This window comes from Hylaeus anthracinus, unplaced genomic scaffold (assembly GCF_026225885.1).
Source record: "Hylaeus anthracinus isolate JK02 unplaced genomic scaffold, UHH_iyHylAnth1.0_haploid 11994, whole genome shotgun sequence".
Lineage (NCBI taxonomy): Eukaryota > Metazoa > Arthropoda > Insecta > Hymenoptera > Colletidae > Hylaeus > Hylaeus anthracinus.
In genome coordinates this window covers 10,962,956-10,989,075 of record NW_026534341.1, presented here as the reverse complement: position 1 = coordinate 10,989,075, position 26,120 = coordinate 10,962,956, and the positions used below count along the sequence as shown (strand labels likewise).

At 40.1% G+C, this 26,120-nt stretch overlaps 1 protein-coding gene across 12 annotated transcripts in view; it reads left to right on the top strand.

Moving 5' to 3' along the window:
- The window catches only part of LOC128888529 (uncharacterized), a 382,487-nt gene that overhangs the window by 167,298 nt on the left and 189,069 nt on the right, over positions 1-26,120 (top strand). The gene's annotated exons all lie outside the window — the stretch shown is intronic.

The window sequence follows — 26,120 nt, the reverse complement described above, 5'->3', positions numbered from 1 at the left end:
TTAGCTCAGATTCAATCGCGAAATAAATTCTGAAAGTACTATGTCTTCCACGTTGAAATTCTTTGAGTTAACCCTTTGACCGCGGGACGATTTTTGCTGGAAATTCTAAGAAGCGTACAGGTGTAAATTTTTTAAAAATATCAGCTTATAGGGTTCGATAAGACGGAATTTTTTCATGTTTTTAGTTTAATCATACGACGTTTAGTTTCAAATATTAAAATTAAAAACTTAAAAGACCTTTCTCCTGAGATCTCGTAGTGATCGACTATAAAAAAAATCACCTTATAGAGAATAACAAAACGAAACTTTTTTATGTTTACAGTTTATTCATACGATTTTTAATTTCAGAGATAAACATTAAAAACTTAAAATACCTTTTTCCTGAAGTTCAATTTTTCCAACGAACTTTTCTAACTTTTCAATTTTTATTTTCAAAACTAAGATTCCTATGAATAAACTGTAAATATAAAAGAAGTTTCGTTTCATCATTCTCTATAAGCTGATACTTTTTAAAGATTGATTTAACGAATACGAACATTTCTCTGAACCCACTTCTCGAGTCAAAGGGTTAATATTGTCCGGTGCACCCGAATGCAAAGTACATCACTATGGCAAACGAATGGTGTATTAATGTGTTCTCAAATCCTTGTTGAACCTAGGTACAATGCTAGCGCCCTAAACAAACAACCAAATGGACATAGTTTACTCTCGAAAGCCTCCGACAATATTCACTGCGTGAAAGTCTAGAGTAATTTCACAGGGTTACAACATCATCAATACGTGGTCGAATAGTTGCCTCGGCAACATTCGAAGCGAAATGTTTATTCACAAACGGTTCCCTCGGTTTTATCCATCGCGAATCCGCGATGAGCATCGTCCCTCTGTAACGTTTAATTGACGTTGCTCGACGTTTCTTAATGCACAATCCCCTACTGTTTGCATTTTGACTCCGAATCATATTCCTTCGACCCACTCGACCGTGGATTCGGTTATTCTGGTTTTTGATGGGGCGGAAGCGCGCGGTGATTTTTGTTGAACCCTTTAAACCCTTCATGTTGTATTCATTAGACGCGCCCGTAATAGAATAAGTCGTAACGTGCGAACTGCCTTAACTGCCGTCTACTTGCAGTCTACGAGCGTACCAGGAATCAAGCCTGCTCGTTAGCTTCTGGTTAAAATATCGCGTCGGTTCCCTCTTGTCTCGATCGACGATGTAATTATATTACGGTCTTCACGCACGAACAAAACGTATTTGTTAAATCTGAAATGTCCTTCGCTTCGGTTACCCAACTAAGGTTTTTTAATGATTAAGGGGAGGAACCTAAGCTTCAAAATTTATAGACTTGAAGACTTTAACCCTTTGAGTGACAAGGAGTGATATATTGTTCCTCCATATACTTGCAAAAAGGGTGAAGAGCGATATATTGCTGCTCGAAACTATAAGTGCTATAACTTATTAAAAAATCAATTTTGCTGTACAAAAATAACGTCAAAAATCTAATGTACGTAGATCTATTTGTGCACTTCAATTTTCTTTCAAATACGGCTGAAGTATACATTTTTGTTTACTGGCATTTCTCGCATATGTTAGAAAATTTCCTCTAGCACTCAAAGGGGTAATAACTATTACAAATAACACGATATCTTTGATATTACCTCTTGCGATGTGAAGTTCATACAAATTTAACATAATTAGTTCCCAATCTAAAAATTGTAACCAAAACGTTGTTAATAATTATTCAATTATCCAGTTTGATAATTCTAGTCTTGAACTTCGAACTCCACGTTCCAAACCATCTCTAAAATTTGAATAATTCACCACCAAAAAGCTTCTCCTTCGACACCAGTTTTCCGAGCCTAATGTCCGACTTCGTGGACAGGTTTACTAAAATCGTCCGCGATGAAATCTGTCGCGCGCGTTTAAGTCTTTGACAAATCGCGTTCAACGACTTCGAAATTTCGCCCTCGCTCCCGATCGTCGAAGGGAAAAGTGCGCGGAGATTCCCGCCGAACCCTTTAACCCTTCATGTTGTATTCATTAGACGTAATTGATTTTCTCGATAGGGCGTAGCGGGATTTCCATATTAAATTGGAGCGCGCGAGCTTTCGCTCTGGGCTCGCGCGTCGATACGCGACGATTATTCCGAAATTAACGACGCTCCGCGTCGCGTCGCGCCCGCGACGTCCGTAATTCTAACGACTTAACCCTTTGTCCGTGCCTGCTCGTTCATTTCACGGCATTTAGAGCCAATTGCGGTCGAGCGAAATCGTACTCGAGTGTCGTTCGATATTTCGGGGATAACCAGCTAACGACGGAGCAATTTAATCATTTCGATAGATACGGATAAATGTATCGTGCGTGGAGGGATATTAAACGGTAGAAATTGAGGAAATAGTAGGTGGTTCTGTTAGACTCTGTTATATTTTGCCGGCGATGCGTCAACTGCGGTTATTATGCATTTATGATATAAACTATTATAATAATACATGATGAGTATGATCAAAAATTGTATGTACTCTGTTCAAAACGAAATATTAATATTATTATAATGATTAATAAAGTAAATCGATTAATGCCATAAAACAAAATGTTGAGGAATGTTGTAAAATTCCTTTTATAATACAAATTCAAATAAATATTTTAGAATATATAAATGCAGATCTAGCTTTAATCTAACGGTATATAAAATTAATAAGAAAGAATAGCCAAAAAATAATCGTCAGTAATGTTACAATTTTTGTGACTGGTGGAGTTAATCGATTTGTGCAGTGAACGCCTCATATTATGTATACTGTATGTTCTTCATGTTAATATACGTTATAAATGCATAAATTCTAGAACATTCATGATAGATCGTAACAAAAAAATAACAATATCAATTACCGTTCGCCAATGATCCCAATCGTAGATTTTCTTCAGAAGTCAACCATAATTTTGGTTGTACAAGGTCAGATCCTTCGCGAGTCAGCTATGAGTTAGACAGCGTTTGAACCGCCATGTATCGCGAATAGACATTTGCATAATTTATCTTCAACTCCCAGTAAAGGTATATTTATCGCCGCGTCGAAACATTTGTCAATACTTCACTGTCCCCTCTTATACACCATATTTCACGGCGAAACGTTGAAGAACAGATTGAGATACCATCGAGAACGTTTTGTAACGTCGACTTGAACTCGACGTCTCGAACCATCGATTCTCTCTGCATAACGCGGAAGAACGACTTCGGATACGGTTGAAAGTGTGATGAAATCCCCTTTCTAAAGCGATCATGCGACCTTTATAGAGCCCGCGACACGTTTTCTGACAAAGTATTAAACTCCTTGGAGGTGTCGTCACGGACATTTGCATACGATTAATCAACCCGTCTCTCTTCGGTCCACGGTTCAGCTTGGACGAGTTAACCGCGTTAACTCGAGTTATGTCGAATTTTTATTGCCTTGGCGAGAGATTAGGGGAGCCACGAACATTTAATCGCGATCCTCTTCGCGACCAAGGGCACGCAATTTCATTTGATGCCAATAAGAACCGACGGGGGCGACTTTTAATTACGGTTTTATTCGGCTTTAAACGTCCGGGTGGTCGAGAAATTTCATTTTAGGGCTGTTAGAAGCATCCAGTGTTGTTATTAATTCCCCGTGGCGTTGTTGCATTAGGATCTGTCGCGTCGAGTGCGGTTCACTTTTCAATTTAGGGTGATCATTCGTGACGATGCTGGGAATATTTCTGGTATAAAAATGGTGGAAATAAAGTAGAATGTTAATTGGTAAGTCCTTTCGAGGCTTAATTCTCTATAATCTGAATTATTTTTGGCTTCTGAAAATAGTTACGATGTTAGAATCATCACTAATAGGACTTTTTCTTCATTGATGCACTTGCGAACTGCAGTTGCATTTCCTTAAAGAAATGCAACTACTTAATTTTCTTTACATACACTCACTCTCATAACTATTCGTACTCTGTGTTTAATGAAGAAATTTGTCTAAATGGGGTCGACTGTAAATCGATTCATTTGGTCATTTCGTACAAAACACAAAACAAAATTGTGATAAAATTACGATGTTATTCCGTTATTCTACATTATCCACCATTTCTACTGTACGAAATTTTTATAATTTGCTTCGTTATTAAATTGTGAAGTACATCCCGGATCCAATTCAACCAGAGGCTCCGAATGGATCTAGCAATCCTGTAGATTGTCCCGTCTCCACTGTTCGCGGGATTTTTTGCAAATTCGTACCAAAAACGAGTAAATCGCTGGTCCCTGAATTAAGGAGCTTTTTACAGGGCTCCATGCAGCCAGAGGGAATAATTCGAAGGTTTTTCCGCGAGCGAGCGAATTAATTTTAATTACGCACAGTCTATGCGTGGCTGGGTTAAATAAAGGAAGGGAGAAATAAAATAAAGGGACATAACTGAAATTCATGCATGCGTGCACACGGTTCACTTTTGTATTGTCGCGTAATTACCGCGGTCGCCGCCATCTCAAATTTCGACTAAGTTTTCTACCAGGACCGGCAAAAAATTTCCATCTCTCCGCTATCAGACGTTCTTTTTCATTTACACATCGTCGACGCTTTGTTTAGTCGAAATTGTTGCGCGTATTTCGTATTTGAAAGGTTGGAGACAAGTAGATAATTGGCATATTCGAATGATAAATATATTATTGAGTTAGATGTTAGTCAGGTATTTAATGAAGTTAGTCATGTTACTAAAAATAAAATGTACGTGCAAGAATTGGACTATATAGTAGAAGAATTTTTCAGACATAAGGTTATAGGTTCGAAAGAAGTATTAGTAGTAGAATTATCTAGTAGAAGAATTTTATTTTTCAGTCATCAAATATGAAGGAATAATGTTTAAGAAAGGGGGACATTTATTCGTACACCTATTCCACAATGTGATTAAAATGCAGGTATAGCTATGTAATAAGAAATAAATTTTTCAAATACATTTCGCATACTGAAATGAAGTACAATGGTTAAAAGATAGATAAGGGCTGAAGACTGTGATTGAAAGAGTCGCGACGTATAGTGGGTGGGCAGGTCGGATGACACATTGGTGTACTTTCTGGCATGCGTGTTTGCTGTTATGAATAATAATTAATCGCCGCGGGAGGGCTGATTAAGGCCCTATTCATCGAGTGGAAGCGTTATAAATCACACGGACAGTACGCTAGATTGTTCCTACGTGATCGCAACGACACTCTTGCGCAAGTGAAATTTCGTGACGCGGCTTAGGCGGAACAGCTGTTCCAACTTTTCAGCCCTGCGCCAGCGGGTGAAAGCGTGTGAAGCCTCTGTCGATTATTGTAAACCCGTAGTTTAGAGAGGGACTCGAATTGCTGGAATTACATCTTCCTTTCATCGCTTTTCCTGATTCGCCACTTCCCTGGCAAAGTATTCTTCTCAGTAATCAGTCTGGAGACCGCAATCTTTTTTTATCTCACTCTTCAAGCTCTCAGAAACAGTTGCAATAACAGAGAAATAAATAATTACTTCATTTTAGTAATTGATTTCGAATTGGGTTGAACATTTTCTTTAAGTAATGTACAGTCAGTCTCGTAAATATTCGTTATAAATTCCTAAATAAATATTCATTAAAAACATATATAAACACATGTATATATATGTTTATAATGAATATTTATTTAGGAATTTATAACGTATATATATGTAATATATATGTGAAAAGAATATTTAAAAAAAATAACTTTCCCATTTTCTGTGACAAGGTTCGGAAATTGTATCGAATTTGTACGAGAAACACGGTTCCAAAAGTCGAGTGGAGTACACGAAAACTGCTTATCAAAGATACGATCTTCTTGGCGAATATTTACAAATTAATATTCGTGTAGGATGATCGTGTTTCACTCGAACGAATCGGGAGTGACTCGGTAATTACAAAACAGGCAGTCGGGATGCCGCTGGAACACGATAAGAAGATAAACGGGTGGTCTAATTTATGCTAATTTTTGGCCAGGAACTTTTTACTTCGTTTAATTCAATTAGTTCCGCTCTTTGGATGCCATAATTAGCATATTTCACCGACGTTCGAGGCTCGGTAAGCAGGGATTAAAAAATTCGCTGGTGGCGTCGTAAATTACCGCCTTGTGTACGCATTTTCGACGCGTTCGATTCGTTCCGATATTTTTTAAATAATTTTGCGAGGAATCTAAAAAGCATAATATATGTGATGAAAAAGATAGTAGGGAGGGAAGAGTACTGGGGCATGGTTGGAATGGAAAACAGTTGAGAATTTATAATTTTTGTGTGTTGGAGTGTCTGCACATGTGAAACAAATTATTGGTATTGATATATTTATATATTGTTTAATAGCAATAATTTGTGTTATATATTTGAGTACTCCAACTTCTGTAGATTTTAAATTCTTCATTTTTCTTTATACTCAGCTGTAATACAAACATTATGTTTTTACATTCTTAACTAAACGTTGTTACCGAGGAAGATCGAGAATAGTTTTGGAAAAGTTCGATTTTCAGGGACTTTAGCGCCTTCATTGCCTGATTTACATGTTTTCCTTACCTATCCTTAAACATTTACGTTTCATTACAATGCAAATTAGCGTAATTGAATTGTTAATTTTCGGAGGGTAACCGTCGCTCTTTCCGTAATGAGTTTGCGTTAAATTAACTGCAAATTGTAACATCTGCTTCAATTTGAAGTTGCCACTCCCTTTCTACGCTTATGATCAATAATTAACGTTACAATTTTTAATCACATTTATTGAGTCTGAAAAGTTCATGTCGAATTTTGGTAGGAAAACAAATAACATGTATACATCCCTCAAAAGGTCTAATTCAATAAACATATATAAAACTTAAAATGTGTCTTTGAATTTTTCTTAAAAATTGACACAAACATTCTGGACAACCCAATAGATGTACCTTGTCAGTAAATTACATTTTGCTATCCAACAAAAAATTCTTTTCCGTAACAGTTCTCGCATTATTTCGTACAATACCCTTCGAACCCTCAAGTACGTGTAATATGTTTCTAACATTCTTACAAGTAACAAATTAAATATTTAATTAACGTTTACCCCAAAAAATTCCGCGTTTCTAAACAAACCCCCGAGATAATAAAACCTCAAAGCGAACGCTGGTGAAAGGTCGTCGTGCAACCATGAGCGGGAAACAGAATTAGCGCAAGGTATTCTACTTGCCAGTAATTTAACGGAATCGATCCTGCAGGAATCGAAAGAGTTCGCGATACGATTGGCGTAACCGAATCAGGAAGTTCTCGAGCCCTCCGGAGTGCCTTTCCTCCCGTGGCGGCGAAACAGACGTAACTGATTGCCGTTCCAACTTCTCCGGGCGCTCCCGTGTTCCGTGGAAACGCGCGCGTTAACAAGAAAAATGTGTAAAAGTAAAATGTTCCTGACGCCGTTGCTGTCTGAAAGCACAATAAAAGCGCAACGTGACTCACCTGTACTCGCGCGAACGTGGGACGTTCCCCGGTGCTTGGGTACGCGAAGTTTCAGTCTGGAGAAGAAGTAACGAGTAGTCAAAGTGAAGTAATCTTGCGGGGGGAAACGAATCGTTGGGGAAGGTGGCTCGTTTGTCTTTCGCGATAGGTAGAATCTTCTCGTTTATTTATTACTCGTGGAACGATCAAATAAAAGCAGCGTAGTGGTCATAGAAATTGGACCTGCTTAAAAATATTGATGTCTTTTGGTTTAATACGGTCACTGTCTAGTTTTGGTCGATACTTTTAGGCGACTTAAAATGTGAAAGGTTTAAATATTCGGTGGTTTGATAATCTGTTTATGATTTTGGAGAGTTTCAAATGTGTCGAAGTGCGTTTATTATAAACTGCATTTTTAAGTGGTCCAGTTTCTATGGTCATTGTATGTCACTATAGTTATTTACTTTCAATTTTAATATACTATACATGATCTTAATTTTAATACACGTAACCTTTACTATTTGTAGATCAAGAATACACATGTTCTTGTAGTTAAAAATTTAATGAAGGCTATAAGCAACCATCAAAAATATGTAATACACTGCGAGTACATGTATAGAATGCTGATCTATTCCATCGAAAAATGATCCTCCGTGTTTTTTGACATCTACTTATATTTTTAATGTCAAAGGAGACACAGCAGTGTTAGGATACTGTAGAACGAGTCTAAGGAGCTTGTTTTTCCGAACAAATTTTTGTCCCTGAAGAGTGTACCCAGGATGTCCGGTACCACCCCAACATCCCTGATAAGACCATCCATATCAGCGTGTCGTTGACCCCGCTTTGGGTTATCTGTAAGGATCATTAATCGAAGGGATTTCGTTGAGGCTTATCCGTCTTTATCGCGGGACGCATAAGATTTTAAAAGGCCTGGAAAAGGCTAGAAAAGAAGGAGAGTAAGAAGGACTAAGTACCCACATAAAGGCATAGAACGTGACAAATCGTTCTGTCTCTCGCGATGTTTTTTCGATAGCCCAGATTTCGCGAAAGATGAATCGTGGAGTAAAAATAGCGAGGAGGTTAAACCATTAATTGCCAACTACGAGGTGTCTCGTAGTTCAATTTGAATATTCATAAACTTGAAGGTATGCACGCAGAAGGATAATGTCTGCTATAAAAATAAGTCCTCTAAGATTCTCTATCACATTTTGTTATTATTCGTTCTAAAAAGAAACACAATTTTGTTATTTCTTTCAAATATTTAAAGGCACTCAGGGGAATCTATTCAAATATTCGTGCTCTGAATTTTACATTATGCTTTTATTTTACCCTTTAATATTTCAGTCACTATGCATTCTCACTTATTTATCCGATAACTACGTTGCCAATACATGTTTCTTGATTTAGTGCTCTTTCGATTTAAAACGAACTGTTGCAACGGTAGTATTCGAAGAAGTGCTTTTACCCAAGCAGACATTATCCACGCGACATTTTAAATTAGAAACTCCACGTCGTTTAAAATTAAACCTCTCCACGTACACATTTGTAGCGGGACTGTTGTATCGCAAACATTTATCGTCAGGCGTCAATACGCGGCGTCGAGGCCTGTCGATACCCAGAAGTTTTCTATCAGCATTGTCAAAGGGACTTCGGTATCGCCCATTTCTTTTTTTTTTTTTATTCATTCTCCTGTCGCTGCATCCCTGGAACGTCGCCTCGTTGAAAATTACACACCGAAAGCGCGTGAAACACGGTCTCCTCCGTGTGTCCCAGACATACGGCTAGCAGCCAAACCGAATTGAATGGGTCAACAATGCGTCGGGGTTGCTCGAAACGAAGGGTGGCCCGCCCTCGGACATTTTGGCGAGTTTTCTTTCTGACGGACACTCCGCTCGCATTGTGTCCTCCGCGCTAACATGTAGCGTGAACGACGGGAACAATAATCACCGGCGACGTCGCGTTGCATCCATATCTCGAAGAGCTGCGACCAACTGCAGCAGAGATGGGTGTTAAAATTATAATTTAGATGGGAATCTTGAGTAACGGAATGAGGGAGAAATTAAAAAGGCGAAAGAGGTATTTTATTCGGGGTGATATTAGTTTCACGGTTTTGTTTAGGGTCTTCTTTGATAGATATAAAAATGTAAGTGTAGAATAGAGGGAAGAAGAATAGATTCAAAATTCTAGATGAAACAGGATGTCAACTTGAGAAAAAGAGACTTATAGTTGCATACGTCTCAGGACGAAGTTACTTAGTCTTTCCACTCGCAGGTATCAATGATAGCTTCATTTTTCAAGAATTCTGTTTATTTTATATTGGTCGAGTATAAATTAAAATCCGTACTAAGTTATTGAACAGAGACTTTTGGAAGTAGCATAGAACACAGAAATTCTGCTAACAAATGAAAATAAAAAGAATATTATTAGAAAATTCCAATTTACGACAATGTCAGTTTTATTTATTTTTAATACTCTAAAAAATAGAAGTCACGGTGGATATCAATGATACCTGGGGCTCCGCGTATCCTTGAGTCGTTTCTTGCGAGAGGACAGCCGGTTCCTTTCCCTTCGATCTCGCCAGTCTCTGTCAAACAACGTCTAACAATATCCATGCGTGGCAACAAAGGTCAACAGCCTGTTTCATTCACGAGCGTGTATCCATTCACGTCGATGAAATTCGTGAACGATGTCGCGATCCTGGTGGCTCGTGCACGAGCCATCGGTTTTGCATGAATGGCGAACGTACTTATGAATGAGGACGTCGCTCGAGCTCTCGTACGTTCGTTAATTAGGAGCCCGGCGAGGCACAGTCGAGCGGAGAGAAAGTTTTAAAGCGGGCCATTGTTGTTGCAATTAGCGTGACCAGCCGCTTGTTCCTTTGATTTTCTTCAATACCCTCACAGACTATGGCGTCACCGAGTTGTCGCTTTGTTGCTTCGAATATCGCGAGATTTATGCTAAATACAAATCGCGACACAGTTATTTATGTCTTAGAGTGTTCAATTAGAGTACACAAAAAAATTCACAGAATAGTTGAAAACAAGCACTATTTACCACCATAACAATTAAACAACAATTATTCTGCACTGTTACCTATATCATATACTTTCTGCTTCCTGAAATCAAACACATCCGACGCGCAGACACACAGTTCTCCGACGTGTAAAATGAAAAATAAAAGTGTTTACCATCGAACAATTATACGCGTACGTTAGTTGAAACGTTCAAGGGGCGCCGGTGACGTTTCCAGCAAATTGCAATGCGCACAGAGCGTTTTCCTTCCTTTTTCGCGCGCGTAAAGTCTCTGTGAAAGCATCGAGGGTGAAATTCGTGAAATCCAGCGTCGGTATTCCGGGAATTCCCCAGCGGAATGGAAAAAAATTGCCTGAAATCTCACGGCTCAGGGCGTCGTGACGGGATACCACCGATAGGCTCTTCGAGACGCGCTTTGATGTTATTGGCTTTGATCTCGTCGCGAATAAAAAAATATATATATATATATAATTTGGCCGATTAAACGGCGGATCATCGAGCAGGTGGTCGACAATTCCCTCCGTTAATTAGGAATACTCCGAACTCGAGACCCTCGGCAATTATGCGTGCGCAACGCGCATTAATTAACAAGGACAATTGGCACGGGGAACGAAAAAAATCTCGCGCGCTCGGTAACGCTGAATTTTAATTAATCGAAGAATCTCGTGCGTATCACTGCCGCTAATTGGAAATGATTTCGCTGCTGGAAAGCATCGACTCGTTTTCACGAGACTTTCAGCCCCTTCCGAGCCCTTTATTGGAAACTATCGCATCGTCTCGTGCGCGTAGGTGCTTTAATTTGTTTTAGAGCTTGCGTGCTTCCGTTGAAGTCGTTTATTTATCGATGGTTGCTGGAACAGCTGGGGGACAAAATTTTTTATGTCTGTGAAGGTTCGATGAGGCTTTTTTGCGACTATGGTTGTTATATTGGGTATTCGATAAAGTTCGTGGCGTTTCTCAACCATTTGCGTGATTTCATTGCATCGTTCTGTGATTGGTCGACCACAGAGTGATGCATCTTTGACATCAAAATTTTGATAGAGCATTTTGTCCGTAAAAACCACAAATCTTTTTACAAGCTTGCGTAGCATTCTCGCCTCGATCGAGCGACAAAGCGGCACGAATATGTTCGAATACCCATTGTAACCTAACATTGTACATGGAACTATTCTTCATTTATATCTATTACAGTATTTTATTTGATTGTACTTTTAGAAATAAATGGTGTAGTGGATACAATTAAATGAAATGGAACATTGTATCTGCTATAGCCTAATATTGTAGACCATTACGAAGAAACTTGTGAAGTCTACAAAGATAATCTAAAATAATATAATACAATACTTTACTTTACGCTCCTAATCACGGGCACTCTATCTCAGAAGTCTCTTTACCGCCGACGTGTGTTCTGATTAGGCTCGTGGGACGTTAAACAAGGATTCGAACGCGCCGAGATTCGCCAGAGGCGCTCTGCTATTTAAGAACACGACTATCGGCTACCTACTGTCGTTTAACAAGCGCGATTCGACCGGGCGGCTCCAATTAAATTCTATACGCGACCTAGTATCTGGAATAATGATCAAATGTTTACGAGGGCGCGTAGGAGAGGCATTTTTACAGCGGCCGGTTATCACCGCAGCCGCCGTCTGTAACCGTTTCATTACCGGTTGACACGTTAACTCGCCACTTGCAAGTGCTACCTGAACCCCAGGAATGTTATCTCGCCGACGACACTTGCCTGGTAGCCCCGGCTATCTCCGTCCCATTATCGTCCTGGTCGGTGGCTATTCTGCAAACGAAAGGCGCGCGCGAGATAATCTCGACACGCGATAATCAGCGGCCATATCGCGCCCCCTGCTCCAGTTAAAATTCCGGGGGCCAAATTAAAACCGAGTCTGTCCACTTTCAATTTTCCCTTATCTTATCCTCGATGCCTTTTTAATCAAGAAGTGTTCCATTATTTCCGCGCGGTTGGTTTAAATGCAGAGGATAGGAAGCGTTGGTTCTTCGGTGTTCTATTTAGGGGAAGGTTTTTTTTTATTGGTAGCAACGGTTGGTTGAATATTCTGTGATTTTCAGAGGGCGAAAGCGAGACCTGAAGGGACTTATTGTATTTTTTTAGGAGACTTTTTTTTTAATATTTTGAGAATTTTAAGTATATATAAGGGTTTATTGTAAGGCGGAGCGGGAATTACACCACAAATGAGTAACACTCTGAGTTTCTGCAAAATATTCGCAACATTTATTATCTGTACTATTTACACTATTTATAACTATTTACAATTATTCTACCTGCAAAATAAGCGAAACGACATTTAATGTTATTAATTATGGTTCGTTCCTCACTTCGACTAATCTTTTATTATATTGGTTACTGTTGTTTCTCTTATCAGCTGATTATCTCCACGTGGCCTTTTTTATCTCCCTCGCCATCTCGCGGTCTTATCGTTATCTCCAAAAAGCGCGGCAGTATTTAACTTAAAGGAAGATATTTCCTTTACATACATATTCAGGAATTTATTTAGGATTTATTTGAGTTTTCTAATTTGAAAGGTTCTTCGGTTTGGGGCTGGTAAAATTAATTTTGTTTATATATTATCAGTTAGTTTTATGTACAAGTGCCCCAAAAATTCAAGCTATTACTTGAAAAGTTTCTATTCACGAAAGAACCAAACACAAAATATGGACTGCTCGACTCTGCTACAATCCTGCACGTACATTCATTTTATAATTTAAATTTTAATGTTTATTCATCGAGTAACTCCGAATAAAATACACCGAAATATCGTTCATCTTTTATTGCATGCACGAACTCGTAATTTCGATTAGAACTTCGCAAATTCCTGGCCGGAAACGATGTAGATTTATTCGAATTTTCACGCGACCGTTCTATCGCTCGATTCGAATGCGCGTCGCGTCGGTCAACATCGTGATTTGGCCATTTATTAGCGAAATTACGTTTCCCGTGGAACGGGATGGGTATTCCACCCTCGTCGACTTGACATGCGTGCGTATCGTTTTCGGCAAACAAGCGATTTGGTCGATCGCGGCGTCCTTTGAAGTCCGCGACCCACGCATCACGCTCATCTCTGGCATATTTCGCGCAGAAAACGATATCCGCGTCGATTTTCGTGTGTGCCTCGCATACGACCGTAACGCTCTCCACTTGTTATAGACCCATTAATTAAATTTAGGGAGACCGTACCTTGCATGGCACGAGAAGATTGACGATTATGATACTTTATGTTTCGCTTTTTGGTTGTTATTGTTACGTGAACCACTAATGGAAATTATAGATTGATCTTTAAGTACATTATTATTTTATGTTTTATATTTTGGGTTTTATTCCTATCAAAATCAATCTTGGAAATTGTAGATTGATCTCTAAGTAATTATTAGAGATCACGGTTTTGAACCGCTATTAAAATACACGGAACCCGCGTACCGTGTATTAAGGAATTAAGAACACGGGTATTTTTAATATCTAAATACACGGATACCCAGGCACGTACACGTGCATAGAAATACACGGGTACGCATACATCGAATTATCTATTGTTACCCGTGACTTGAATATTTATTTTAACTAATAAATAAAGTTTCTCCAGATGAAACTAACAAATTTATTCCGTTATATTTATTCTTCTTATGTTTATATTTTGTTTATTTATTTACTTTACTGCATATCAATTTTCTCAAAATTAATAAGGATCGTTATTTTAGAATAATAACTTTTTTATCTAAAAGTTTGTATATAAAAATAACTGGATTTTGTACCCGTATAATTCGATGTATGCGTACCCGTGTATTCCGAAGTACGTATACGTACCTGAATATCCGTGTATTTCGATACCCGGGTACCCGGGTATTAAAAATACACGGATTAAAACACGGATCCATTAATCCCGTGTACCCGGGTATTTTGATACACGTGATGTAGGCATCTCTAGACTAATTATCATTACGATCAACTGCATAAAATATGCATCGTGCCACCACAAAAATGACGAACAACGAAATAATCACGAAATCTGTTATGCAATACCCCAACCACAGCTCGCAGAATAAATTCCCACCACTGTTCCCCGGCATCGACCGTTTCTCCGCCTCCTCCCGCCACCCCTAACCTATGCAAATGCACGTTTATAGCCAGAGAAATGCATTCGGAGGGTAATACAGCGCTAAACGTGCGATTCTCGGCGACTCGACGATATGCAACTGCGGCGACGGTCGCGGCTCCTCGCGTTTGCAAGTCAAAATAACGTCGTCGACCGCGTGTTCGCCACGGACCAGAGGCGTCGAAACGATTCCGAGCGCATTCGAGCGTGCATCGGCGTTGCATCTAGTCGCATTCGTTGCACAGAGAAGCTCTCGGGGTTGTACCTTGGCGGTTCGACCCTTTGAAGTCCCGGCGATCGTCATGAATCCACGTCATGTACCGACATATCAGCGGCGTACACGTGTACACGTGCTACGCGATTCGATTGATTAGCCTAATTACTCGTCGCTCTATCGCCGTTCCTGTCGCTACCATCGCCGCGGGGAACGCCGGACGAATACATTCGCTCGCCCTCCCCCGTCGAGTTTCACGTTCGAATTTGCAATCGAATCGCGTAAAACGGAACGCTTAGGCGAAATGTCTCGCGCGTAAGGTGTTAATTGATGATGATGAGAGGGAACACAAATATACAAGAATTGTTAATTTATTAGCCCTGGAGGGGATTGGGAGAATTTGACAGATATATCCATTTATACAGAAGGAAATGTTACTTAACTCTTTGAAGTTAGGTGGGTTAAAAATTATTATAGATATAGATATATATACAAACATACACTTGGAAACATCAAACCTGCCATTTAATTTAAATAAATTACTTCAATAGACATAGAGGGTACGAATATTTGTAGGACTGATCTCTTTGCAAACGTATTCAAATGACACATTTATAAACTCAAACTTCTCAGTACCTATCGTACCCACTCTCTATTGTTCCAATTCGTCTTCTATCAATTTACCTGATATACAATCCTCAAAATTTAATCCTGATTTGAACCAGTCATTTGATAAACATCTCCTAAGATCGTGAGGAAATAAATCATTAATCTCTCGCATAGTTTTCCACGGTAAAGAGAAAAATTAACCTGCTGACTAGTCTGCGACATAGCAAAAGTTGCAGGCGATTCAGTGGTGGTTATTTAAAGCTTTTCGATCGCGTCTTCAAACTGGATTCGCTCGAATTAATCAGGCGAATTTATGGACACTGGCCGAGAACAGGTTGGAACCTTGACTTCCGTCGAACCGCGACTGCGTAACCACGGATAAATCCTGCTGGGAACAGCTATGGGTAGCGATAGGACCAATTAATCGACATAATCATTAATAGCGATACGTATCAATTCCTAAACAGTCTGTCGAGGGTATCGAACGGGTGTTGAAATTAGTTGTCGTTTGCATTAGCTAGTGTAGACTCGGCGATATTTGTTGGAGGGGTGGAATTCAAATTTCGGGTACTGTGGTGACTTGGATAGGACAATTATGACGTTATTAATTCAAATATTTAATATCGAGACTTGGGAAAGATAGCAGGGATGTTGAATTAGGATTAAAAGAGGAATTATTTCTTGATTATATATTCATGAGATAATTAATTTTTTAATCGTAGAACAAGTCGTTGAACCTGCAAGTTCATGCACAAATTTTGCTCATTTTTTTGCAAGAAATTGTATGTTTATAGTGATTGATTTTTAGAGGTTCCCAATAGAATATATTGTGTAGTAATCTTCATCCTTTAAAGATGAATTTCAGAATACACGCAAATACATACACATACTTACTCCATCCACAATTTCAAGGTTAGTTTTCACCCTTTAAAGATGTTGTTAGTAAACAAAAAAAAAATATTGATCTGATATTCGTTAAAATAAAAAATGATGAATCGTGCGATGTTCCTTGGATGACGATCTCTCAGTCCCATCGCTAACCAACGGATGTCGGGTCACGAATTTCAGTTTGTCCCAGTTCTGTCCGCGGATTCACCTGCGCGGACCAATAAATAAGGTTCGAGTGTACCGGAGATCATCGATAAGATGCGATCCGGTGGATCGCGTCCAGGCTTTATGGGGACACCGTTCGACTGGACCCTGTTTATCATACTTAGTTTGGAGATTAATAATCCCTGTTGACACTTCTTGAGAAGTGAACCCGTGCGAAGGAATCATGAATCAAGCCGTCGGGACACTCTGTCCCGACGAGTAAAATATTATTGTGTCAACCGGTTTCGCGGAGCGTTGCTCACGCTTCCGTTGGTTCAAGGTATTCGAAATTATTTCTTTTTCCCGTGACTGAGGCAGATTAAATAGGCCTGACACTTTCGCGAGGGATAATATGGCGTTTCCTGTAGATATCGGGCGTATCGAAGAACTTCCTTTCGTTCTTTTGCATTGATTATATTAGATCCTTTGACTTGTTGCACTGTTTCGCTTGGTTAACAGGATTAGAAATGGTGGGATTTTTTTTTTGTATTTCTCTTTGGAGTGAAACAGCAAGATTTAATGAAAGCTGGGTACACTGTAAGCATATTTCAGCAACAGTTTAATCGTTTATTGTAGAATCGTAAAATTCCAACATAAAAAATTGGTGTGATTTCTATTTTTATTCACGTGGTAACTTCTTGTTTCACGCAATTTGAATTTATTCCAGTGTTTCGATTTACATTTTAGACTCCTTCTTGAAACCACAGAGTAAAAATATGACAGAGTATGATTATTTCATTTTCTGTTACATATCATGTAATTTTTAGAAGATTCTACAAAAAATTCTATCACTTGTAAGATTCCAAATACAAAGGAAACAAAAATATAAACAATCTATTAAACAACAGAGAACTATCCAAAAATAATTAGAGCGACGTACGACGATACATTTTGCAATCCGCCCTATTGTTAGACCAGCAAACACAGGAAATTGTATTCGTTGAACTTGAACTGGTCAGTGTGCAGACCACGAAGATCGATCGCGGCGAGTCGCTTTCAGGCTGCTATATACGGAACTTTCGACAATTAGCTTCACGAATGCTTCCTGCTGCGACTCGATACGGCCCTGAGGGTTTGGTACACGTATGCGACCGATTGTGCGAGAGCAATCGCCCCAGGTCGCACAGGTGGTCGGTTAATAATAGCTCGTCTGTGTGCGGGTACGCGTGCGGGCGCAATCTAGCTCAGTGGTGCACAAATTTTTTATCGGTTCTAGAGCATATCGTTACGCTAATCATATTCCAAGTGGAGCAACGAACTTTATCGTTCGCGTTGAAAACCGATATTGTTATAATACTTGAGAATTTATTATTCTCAATGTTAATGGATCGATTCAAATATTATTCTCTTGAATAAGTCAGTCCGTAGTGATTTACAAACTGTTCTTTTTTTATTTAAATGGGTTTTTTTTTGTAGAAACTACCATAACTACCTCTCAGTGACTTAAACAGGACTGTATTATTTTTGAGGAACTTTTAATTTAGAATTTAGCACAACTATTTACATGTACTGTAGAAAGAAAGATAGAACGATTTCTGCAGGAAATGCGGATCGTGCTTTGTCAGACATTTTAGTCAGCCTCAGTGAGGCCTTTAACTATGAAAGACCTACACGACACTATTCACCTTCCTTTTCATTTAAAACTGATCTCTAGGTGTCATATTACATTTATTCTAATAACCATTACGTATATACTAATTTCCGAATATATAAATAATAAAATTTCTAACGATTCAAGTTGCTTGCCACTGTCAGAAAGTGGTCTCGGTACGCGCCACACACATTGGCACACGGTGGAACGATGAAACGGTGGTAATCAGACGCTTCGGCGTCGTTAATAATTCTCAGACATCGTAAAAGGTCGTTCGTTCGAAAATGGGAGGTTCCCGACGCGGCTGGAAAATTATCCAGCGTCTCGATGATGGCGGGTTAGGCGATCGTTTAAAAGGAAGTTTCTTCTTTGCGTGACCAGCCGCCGATCGCTCGCGGGGACCTCGGTTTTCATTGAATGCATGCGTTAGGAAATGTTTAGTCCCATAATCAGCCGATTTCCAGCGTCGCCGCGTCTCGGAGCGATGTCTCGCGGTATTAACTTCGCCGCGAGACGACGTGAAATTTCCTTGGGCGATACTTTTCCCTGGAAGTAAGTAATTTGTGCTTGGAACGACGACGCATAAATTATTTTCATGCATCGTTTACGTCGGTTAATGTCAGTGATTCACGTCGCTTCGGTAGCCGTTCGATTAATCGCCGTTTAAGAGATAGAAAAAGTGGTCGGTTCCTAGCGGGGTATGTGGTGAATATAGGGTGAAACCTAGGAAACGAAACGTTTAAGTGGAACTGATTGTAAAATATACTTGAGAAATTTATAGGGAAGCTAATTGTAGGGTAAATGTTTTGGACTTAATGTTTAGAATCAGAAGAAAAAGGGAAATTAGAGAATATTATATAACTTTATTATTTATGTATTAGAACATTACTATTATACATAATGATCGGATGTAGGTACTTATTTACATTTAATATAAATTTAAATCACCTATTAATAATATATTTTTCAAGTAATGTTCCAATCAAGCAGAACTAAAATATAAAATGTTCTACTCTGTTAGAAACGTCGATATTAGCGTAAAATTCGTTCGAGGCAGAATCGTTGGTTATTCGAAATTCGTACAGCGTTAAATTAACGAACAGGAGGGGTTGCGTTCTCTGGAATACATTCCAGACATTAGGTTCGAATATACCAATAGTAGTTTGTCAACTTCGAAACGGTTTTCTCCGTAGAACGGCGGCAACAAACTCGGCCGCGTTGTTTCCATCCTATGAACTACCCTCGTGTTTCGAAACCCCTACGCGCAGAGGGGAGGTTCGCAGCGATTCTCGTGCGCTATACTACTAATATCGATGCTCGAAAGAGGGTCTGAAACCTCAAAGGGTCGACTAATTACGCCCGTTCCTGCCAACCTGTGATGCCGGGTACTGTTCGAGCGAATATCGAAACGCTCGTTCGAAAATATCCTGTCCTGAATGATGTCTGCTAATTACTAATGGCCACGCTCAACTAATTTCTCATATGCCCGAATGCAATTTAATTTCAACAACCGAAATTACCGAGCGCACGCGGTGTCCAGCGATAAATGCCGCAAGATCGAGGTTGGAAGGAATGTTCTCGGACATTCGAATTTAATTTTGATAAATTTCGCGATCGTGGAAGACAGATACTTAAATAGTTTTTAGGGTGTAAGTTCAGTGAAACGCGTTTGGGACTCTTCTCGAATTCTCTTCAGGAGGAATCAAAAGAAAATTCTAAACTTTAGTATTAGAACTTTTCTACTTTTTCCTATTATTAATAATAGTTGAAATGTTCGGTTGGCCTTAGTATCGTGGCATTAGAAATAATTCTGTTTCATGTTGTATGCTAGAAGTTCTGAATGCCGTAATGGTGTCGTATCGTGCCAACAAATAATCGATAGTGTAAAAATACACGGGTGAAAAGGATGGTCAGTGAAAAGGTTACAGGGGTTAATGGTACGATCAATATTCAGTGACTCACAGATTTGCCCACGTGTCTCAAAACTTGTACGATTTTAAAACTATTTTCCTTTAAATCCGAGAAGCATGAATTTAATCCACCCGTGCTTTTACAATTACCTAAACAACAAAATATTTAATTCAATGTAAAAATAAACTCATGTAACTGCGTAGGGAGGATTAATTAATCCTCGAGATTGATTCGAGGAATTATTAATCCTAACCCACGGTAGTCCGCGTATAATAACCGAGCGATCGATCAACGTGCCCGGAATCGATTATTCGCGTGACGCGAAAGGATAAACAATTTTCTTTTTCACGGGCGCTGGACGGAAGATCAAGAACGCCTGGTCCCATATACGACACGGCGGAGAACGTTGTGGAACCTGTTACATGTCGTATTTAACATCCATTTTCTTTGGAATTCTCGAGTTACCTCGTGCTGATCGTAATCGACCAGCTCGTTTCGAGAGACACGACTCTCCCCGTCGTTTATTTACTCCGAAGAAGCATTGTACAAGATTAGTCCGTGGCTGCTTGCTGCTCTTGTTTCTCTCGTGCGGCCACGGATCGGTGGTCAACGGGTCCCATAACGCGTCTAATTGATTTCGTAACAACCATTTCGCCGCCGATTACCCAGATTGCACGTGACCATCTTCTTTAAATACTTTCTTATTATTATATCTCGTCTTAAATTTTCATATTTTCAAGGTTATTTAATTATGTTTCATTCTAGAAATGACTCAAAATGTTCGAGTTCAAACGTGAATATGAATAACCTGTTTGTAACTCGTAATTAATCATTACTAGACTGTGGATCTTTATGCATTTATAGAAAATTTGAATGTACAAGAAACTACAAAATGCAAACAATATGCAAGAATATAAAAAAGATTGAAAGTAAAGTTCATGTTATGATATTTGCAGAATAAAATAAATTCCTATTTAGGTTCAATTTTTGTAGGCACGTTCGCGAAGATTTTATTTTGCATAAAGATTCGCAGTCTAATCATCATCAATGTGTTTTCTTTCTATCTAACCCTCTATGGGCCGTCATATTTTAGTTTTTTCATAAGATGATGTACACGTACGTCTTAATCATGACAGTTGGCATCAATCTGAAATGTAAATGGCTTGCAAATTGTCTGCAGAAACAATTAATTTGGTCCATAGAGGGTTAAATATGATTTCTTTCGCGAAATTCGTGTACTCACGGTCACGTACAATGGTCCCAACAGAAATAGATAAATATATCACCGAATATCAGAAAATTTCCTCTTCACTAAGGGGATTTCCATACAATAGTAACAGAAGAGTCTCTATTAATATCTATTGACCTTTTTCTCCCCATATTCGGATATTTCAAGCCAGCGCGGTGACGCAGCGGAAATTAATTCGAAAACCCGTATACTAATTCGAAAGAAAAGTCGCGAAAAAGAAGATACGGATGATAGATGTAATTTCACGCGGGAGATGGATGAATTTTGGGCAATTTCTCATTGTTATGGTTCTCCGTGTTGACGCAGCAGCTGCGTAACGGCGTCGGACACATGGTAGTCTGTGCCAATAACATCTAGAGGCTGGACGGTAGTTGGCAGGAACGTTAAACAGGAAGGGTGCTTCGTAATCACTGTTAATTAACATTTATGGAGACACGTACAGGCTCTCTAGACACTTTCGGGTAGACACGCGGTTCTGCGTCATCGTGATCTGTCACAAAGGTACCACCGCCAAAGGGAACAGAAGAGGCTCCATTATATTCTAATTGACGTTGTAGGGCTCTTAACGTGGCAAGGGATTCCAAATAAGGTGAGCAAATTGCACCTCCCTTGCCGGAGATACAACGATATCTTTTTCATTACGGCCGTCTACTTCGTCGAGCTAAAGGGCTCAAATTATTTGCGGCCGGTGTTCTCGGGTTTAGACCATGATGTTGGGTGAAGGTTCTCAGGAGATGATTCTTCAAGTATTTAGAAATGTATAGGCAAATCAGAGAGAAGGTCTATCTGGGTCTGTTTAGGGAGTACGTGTTTGGTCTCGAAAAAGAAATATAATTCGATGAATTTGTTTTGTGATATCATTGACAGGGTGACAGGAAAATTATACGTGACTAAAATGATATGATTGATTCGATGTTTTATTTAAATGACTGGAATTACAGTTTGTTTTCTTTTTTGACATTCAATCCCTAACTACTAGTCAAAAACGCTAAACAGAATTAATCACAGTACGTTATGTATATTTTGTTAACATAAAACTTCAGAAACGAGGAGTAAAAGCTCCCCTCATAACTTTTCCTGTCACGCCTCATCGACGTTCCAGCGCCCCTGACGTCTCGTTTAATAACGCAAGTAACAGGATCCACTTAGGTTAACAAATTCCGAAAAAACAGGCGCGATACCTTTGATCCCGCGGCGCGTTTAGGATGCAGATAATCACCGATGAAAGTGTATCAACAACCTCCGCTAACAATAGCGGGGGCATTCGCGCCTCGCATTGCCCTCGAAACGGGAGATCAAAGATCGCCTGGCATCAGCTCTCATTCCGCTGATGTTCTTCCAACCCCAGCACACCGGTTCTTTTTCTCGCAACAAGCCACGGCTTGCTTTCAGCTGGGCCACCAAATTTCCATAAATCAACCTTTCCCCTCTCGCTCCTCGAGCTATGCGTCCTTTCCACCCTTCATCCCCTTTTCCGAATCCTCTGATGTCCTCGTTCTCGGATGCTTTGTTCTCGCCTTTAATGAATGTATTTTACCTTCCTCGAGATAAATTATTAGATCGTGTACGTAAACTTTTCAGGTGGTTTGTTTGGGCGTGATTAGTGTTTAGTATGGTTTAGTGCGATATGGATTCTAGTTTGAAGAAGTTTTCTGTGCGAGGTCAGATGATATTGTTGTGCGATCGAGGAAAGGGAAATATCAGCTTAAAGAGGATGGTGAGACGAAACTTGTTTTATATTTACAGTTTATTCATAGGGCGCTTAGTTTCGAAAATAAAAATTGACAAGCTAGAAGTTCGTTGGTAGAATTGAATTTCAGGGAAAAGGTCTTTTAAGTTTTCAATTTTTATCTCTGAAACTAAACGTCGTATGAATAAACTGTAAATACAAAAAAGTTTCGTCTCATCATTCCCTATTAAATGATATTTCTTTTTTCTAACTTCACACTACTACGACTCTTAAAATTTCCAGGAAAAAACGTCCCGAGGTCAAAGGGTTAATTCGACTGGGGAAGGGTTTCAGAATACATTCGGAGAAATGATTCCAGGATTAATTTTACACGCATTTTAATTAGTACTCGAGTAGGAGGAAACGATCGTTAGATTGTCTTTATGAAGGGATTCTATGTAGATCACGGTCGAAGAATCGACTCTAAAATTGGCTTCGGATAAATGAATCCATTTCGTAGACACATGGATATTGTCGCTAGTTATTTTGTTGATATTTTCTCGTATCCCTTCGGGCTGATTTTCCAGGACGCGAGGATATCGTTACGAGCCAGTGGAGTAAGAGTTAGAGGTCTGCTGTAAGCGGAATCCCCTATAGACTAGGAGTAGATGGCGTCTAGTTGCGCATTATGCCAGACGCCAGAGAATCTCGTGGACGTTGCAAGATAATGGCTCAGGAGTTACGACGTCTAGGCACGATCGATTAGAATCGTTGCTTTCTGTGATATTAGGTTCGACCACGTAGCTACTTAATCCACGAAAACACGTTCAGACTATAGTATATCTTGGATAATACATCCTCTTAATTATACCTATCTACGTTAATGTTTATCCTTTCTACTATAAAATAGTAGATTAAGGTTTTCATGCTACAATTTAAATATCTTTTTGTTCTTAAGTCAAGACTTCTTTTAGTGTCACATTTTAGTCACGTAACAAACACTATATTCCCAAGCTTCGAAGAATTCTCCTGATATCTACAATCTGAGAAAAATTCATCCCCTTTCCCATAGATTCCAATTTCATGACAGTCCTGCTACCAGTCACCACTGTACACAATCCAAACTATCTCCCCATATTAAAACAACAATTTGCAGAACCTGAGACCAATAGAAAAATCCGAAACCTATATTCCAAGCAAGGCTCCCACCAGGTTTTCGCTACTTGAATTTAAGGCTGTACTGTTCGATACTTTTAAGACGGATCGTCCTAGATCGCTTCCCAGCGTCATCGTGCGCCAATCCACCGTTTCGAGAGCCAACCCCGTCAGTTTCGGTCATACCAATGTCGACCTTAAAACGCAAGTGCGAAAATTTCCAGTTCATTGCTTTGACAAAGGCATATCCAGTCAATGACTCGTTGCTTAAAGGCTCTCGAGCAGACAGGAAGCATCGATCCTGTCTGCTGGCTGCACTGTACACCAGGAATCCCTGTACCAGCACATATGTCTCTCTTCCTCCCTCTGCTTCCATCTCCGTTTCTCCGTTCGACGTCTGGTCCCAAGCGTTTACGCTGGAAACCGGCTTTACGTCCCAACACCCTCTGCCAGAATTCATTAGCCCGCCCCTCCTTGATGCTGGCGAGCGATCCTAAAAAAGACTCCAAAGAGATTTTAATTGGCTACTTCGACGTCCAGGCGTCGCGGCGTCCCGGCGTTCGGCATCATCGGTTTCGCAAAATGAATTCTTTTAGCTCCGTTTAACGGCTCCACGCTCGACGGTTGCTCGCCGAGCCGAGGGAGACGTTGGCGTTACTTCGACCCGATGGATTCCATTCATTATACAATGCAGGGAAGCCTCTCTGCTGTGGGAGTCTTCTTGGGAATAAATTACTGTACATTCTTGCTGGAATGGAAAGTGTTGGTATATTGCACTCTTCGGGGACAAGCTCAGTTGTAGATATATTCTTCAAGTTCTCGAAGATCACCTTCTTAGATTCCCTTGTGGATTATCTCGTAGTGATTCTACGTTTGCGTTAGGATCCTAGGTTCTTTAACTTCTCAGAGACTATCTTCTTAGATCCTTTGTAGATTATCTTGGATTGATTCTAGGTTCATGCATGTAGCTTGTTAGATGGAGAGGTTACAGATTTTAGGGATCTATCTAGCTCAGGGTTCCAAAAATTGGATGCATAAATCGTCAACTACAATCTCCCAAAAATCATAGGACATCCCGTAAATATAAATCTCAATACGTATTGTTCACGTCATAGTACAAATTTTCCATTGTCAGCTCGTTGGCAGCAGACCTCTAAAAAAGCCCCGGTCGCCAAGGGTTCGAAGATCTCCATGTGAACTCATCCTACGCGTCCTTTTTCACAGCAGCTTTTCGATACGCGACATCCATCAATTTACACTCGATTATGCTCGTCCGTGGTGCCATCGTTCTCCCGGAAAAGTGCGAGCCTCGATAACCCGGCGTCCGTTTTCGTGCAATCTCTCGGTCCAATACGCGTCGGTGTTATTGTTTATCGTCTGGACCCCCGTCGGTGTCTGGCAGCTGCATTGTAGGAACGTCAATCGTGCAACGAATCGCGCCGGTGGACGCCAATGGACTATCTAGATCGCCATTGAGGAAGGCACGGAGACCTGGCATCGAGCATCGAGCTCTGCTGGAAATTGCAGTCGCAGCATCGATGCATCGACGCTCGACGACGAGGCGCGAGGGTGTTTTATACGCCATGCGACCGGCGCCGGTTGTCGGCGAGACGAGAACCGTTATCAGACGACGGTTCTACCCTTCCTGCCCACCCCGTCTGTCCCTCGAACCTGTTCTCTCGATTTCCCTCTGCTGTCTACGATCCACTTTCCTCGCACCTCATCCTTTTCCACTGCTTATCCGCCTCGAGCTCCTACTGGCCTCCGTTTCAAGCTTTTTCCTTTGGTATCGCCGTACTCACGGCTCGCGGTTCTCTTTTTCTGGTTAATCCACTTTCCCGCTGGTGTCGAGCGTTATTATAGGGCTGGCAATAATCAGAGGGTTTCGTTTCTGGAAAGTGAACCAGATATCGAGAGGACTCGATGGAGAATTACCTGGGGAGGAGATACCTGTAGTGTAATATTTTGCGGAGGAAAGGGGTGGTGTTATTATCGATCAGCGATGTGTTTATTAGGCGATAGAATGGGTTTCTTAGGTGGAAGTTTTGATT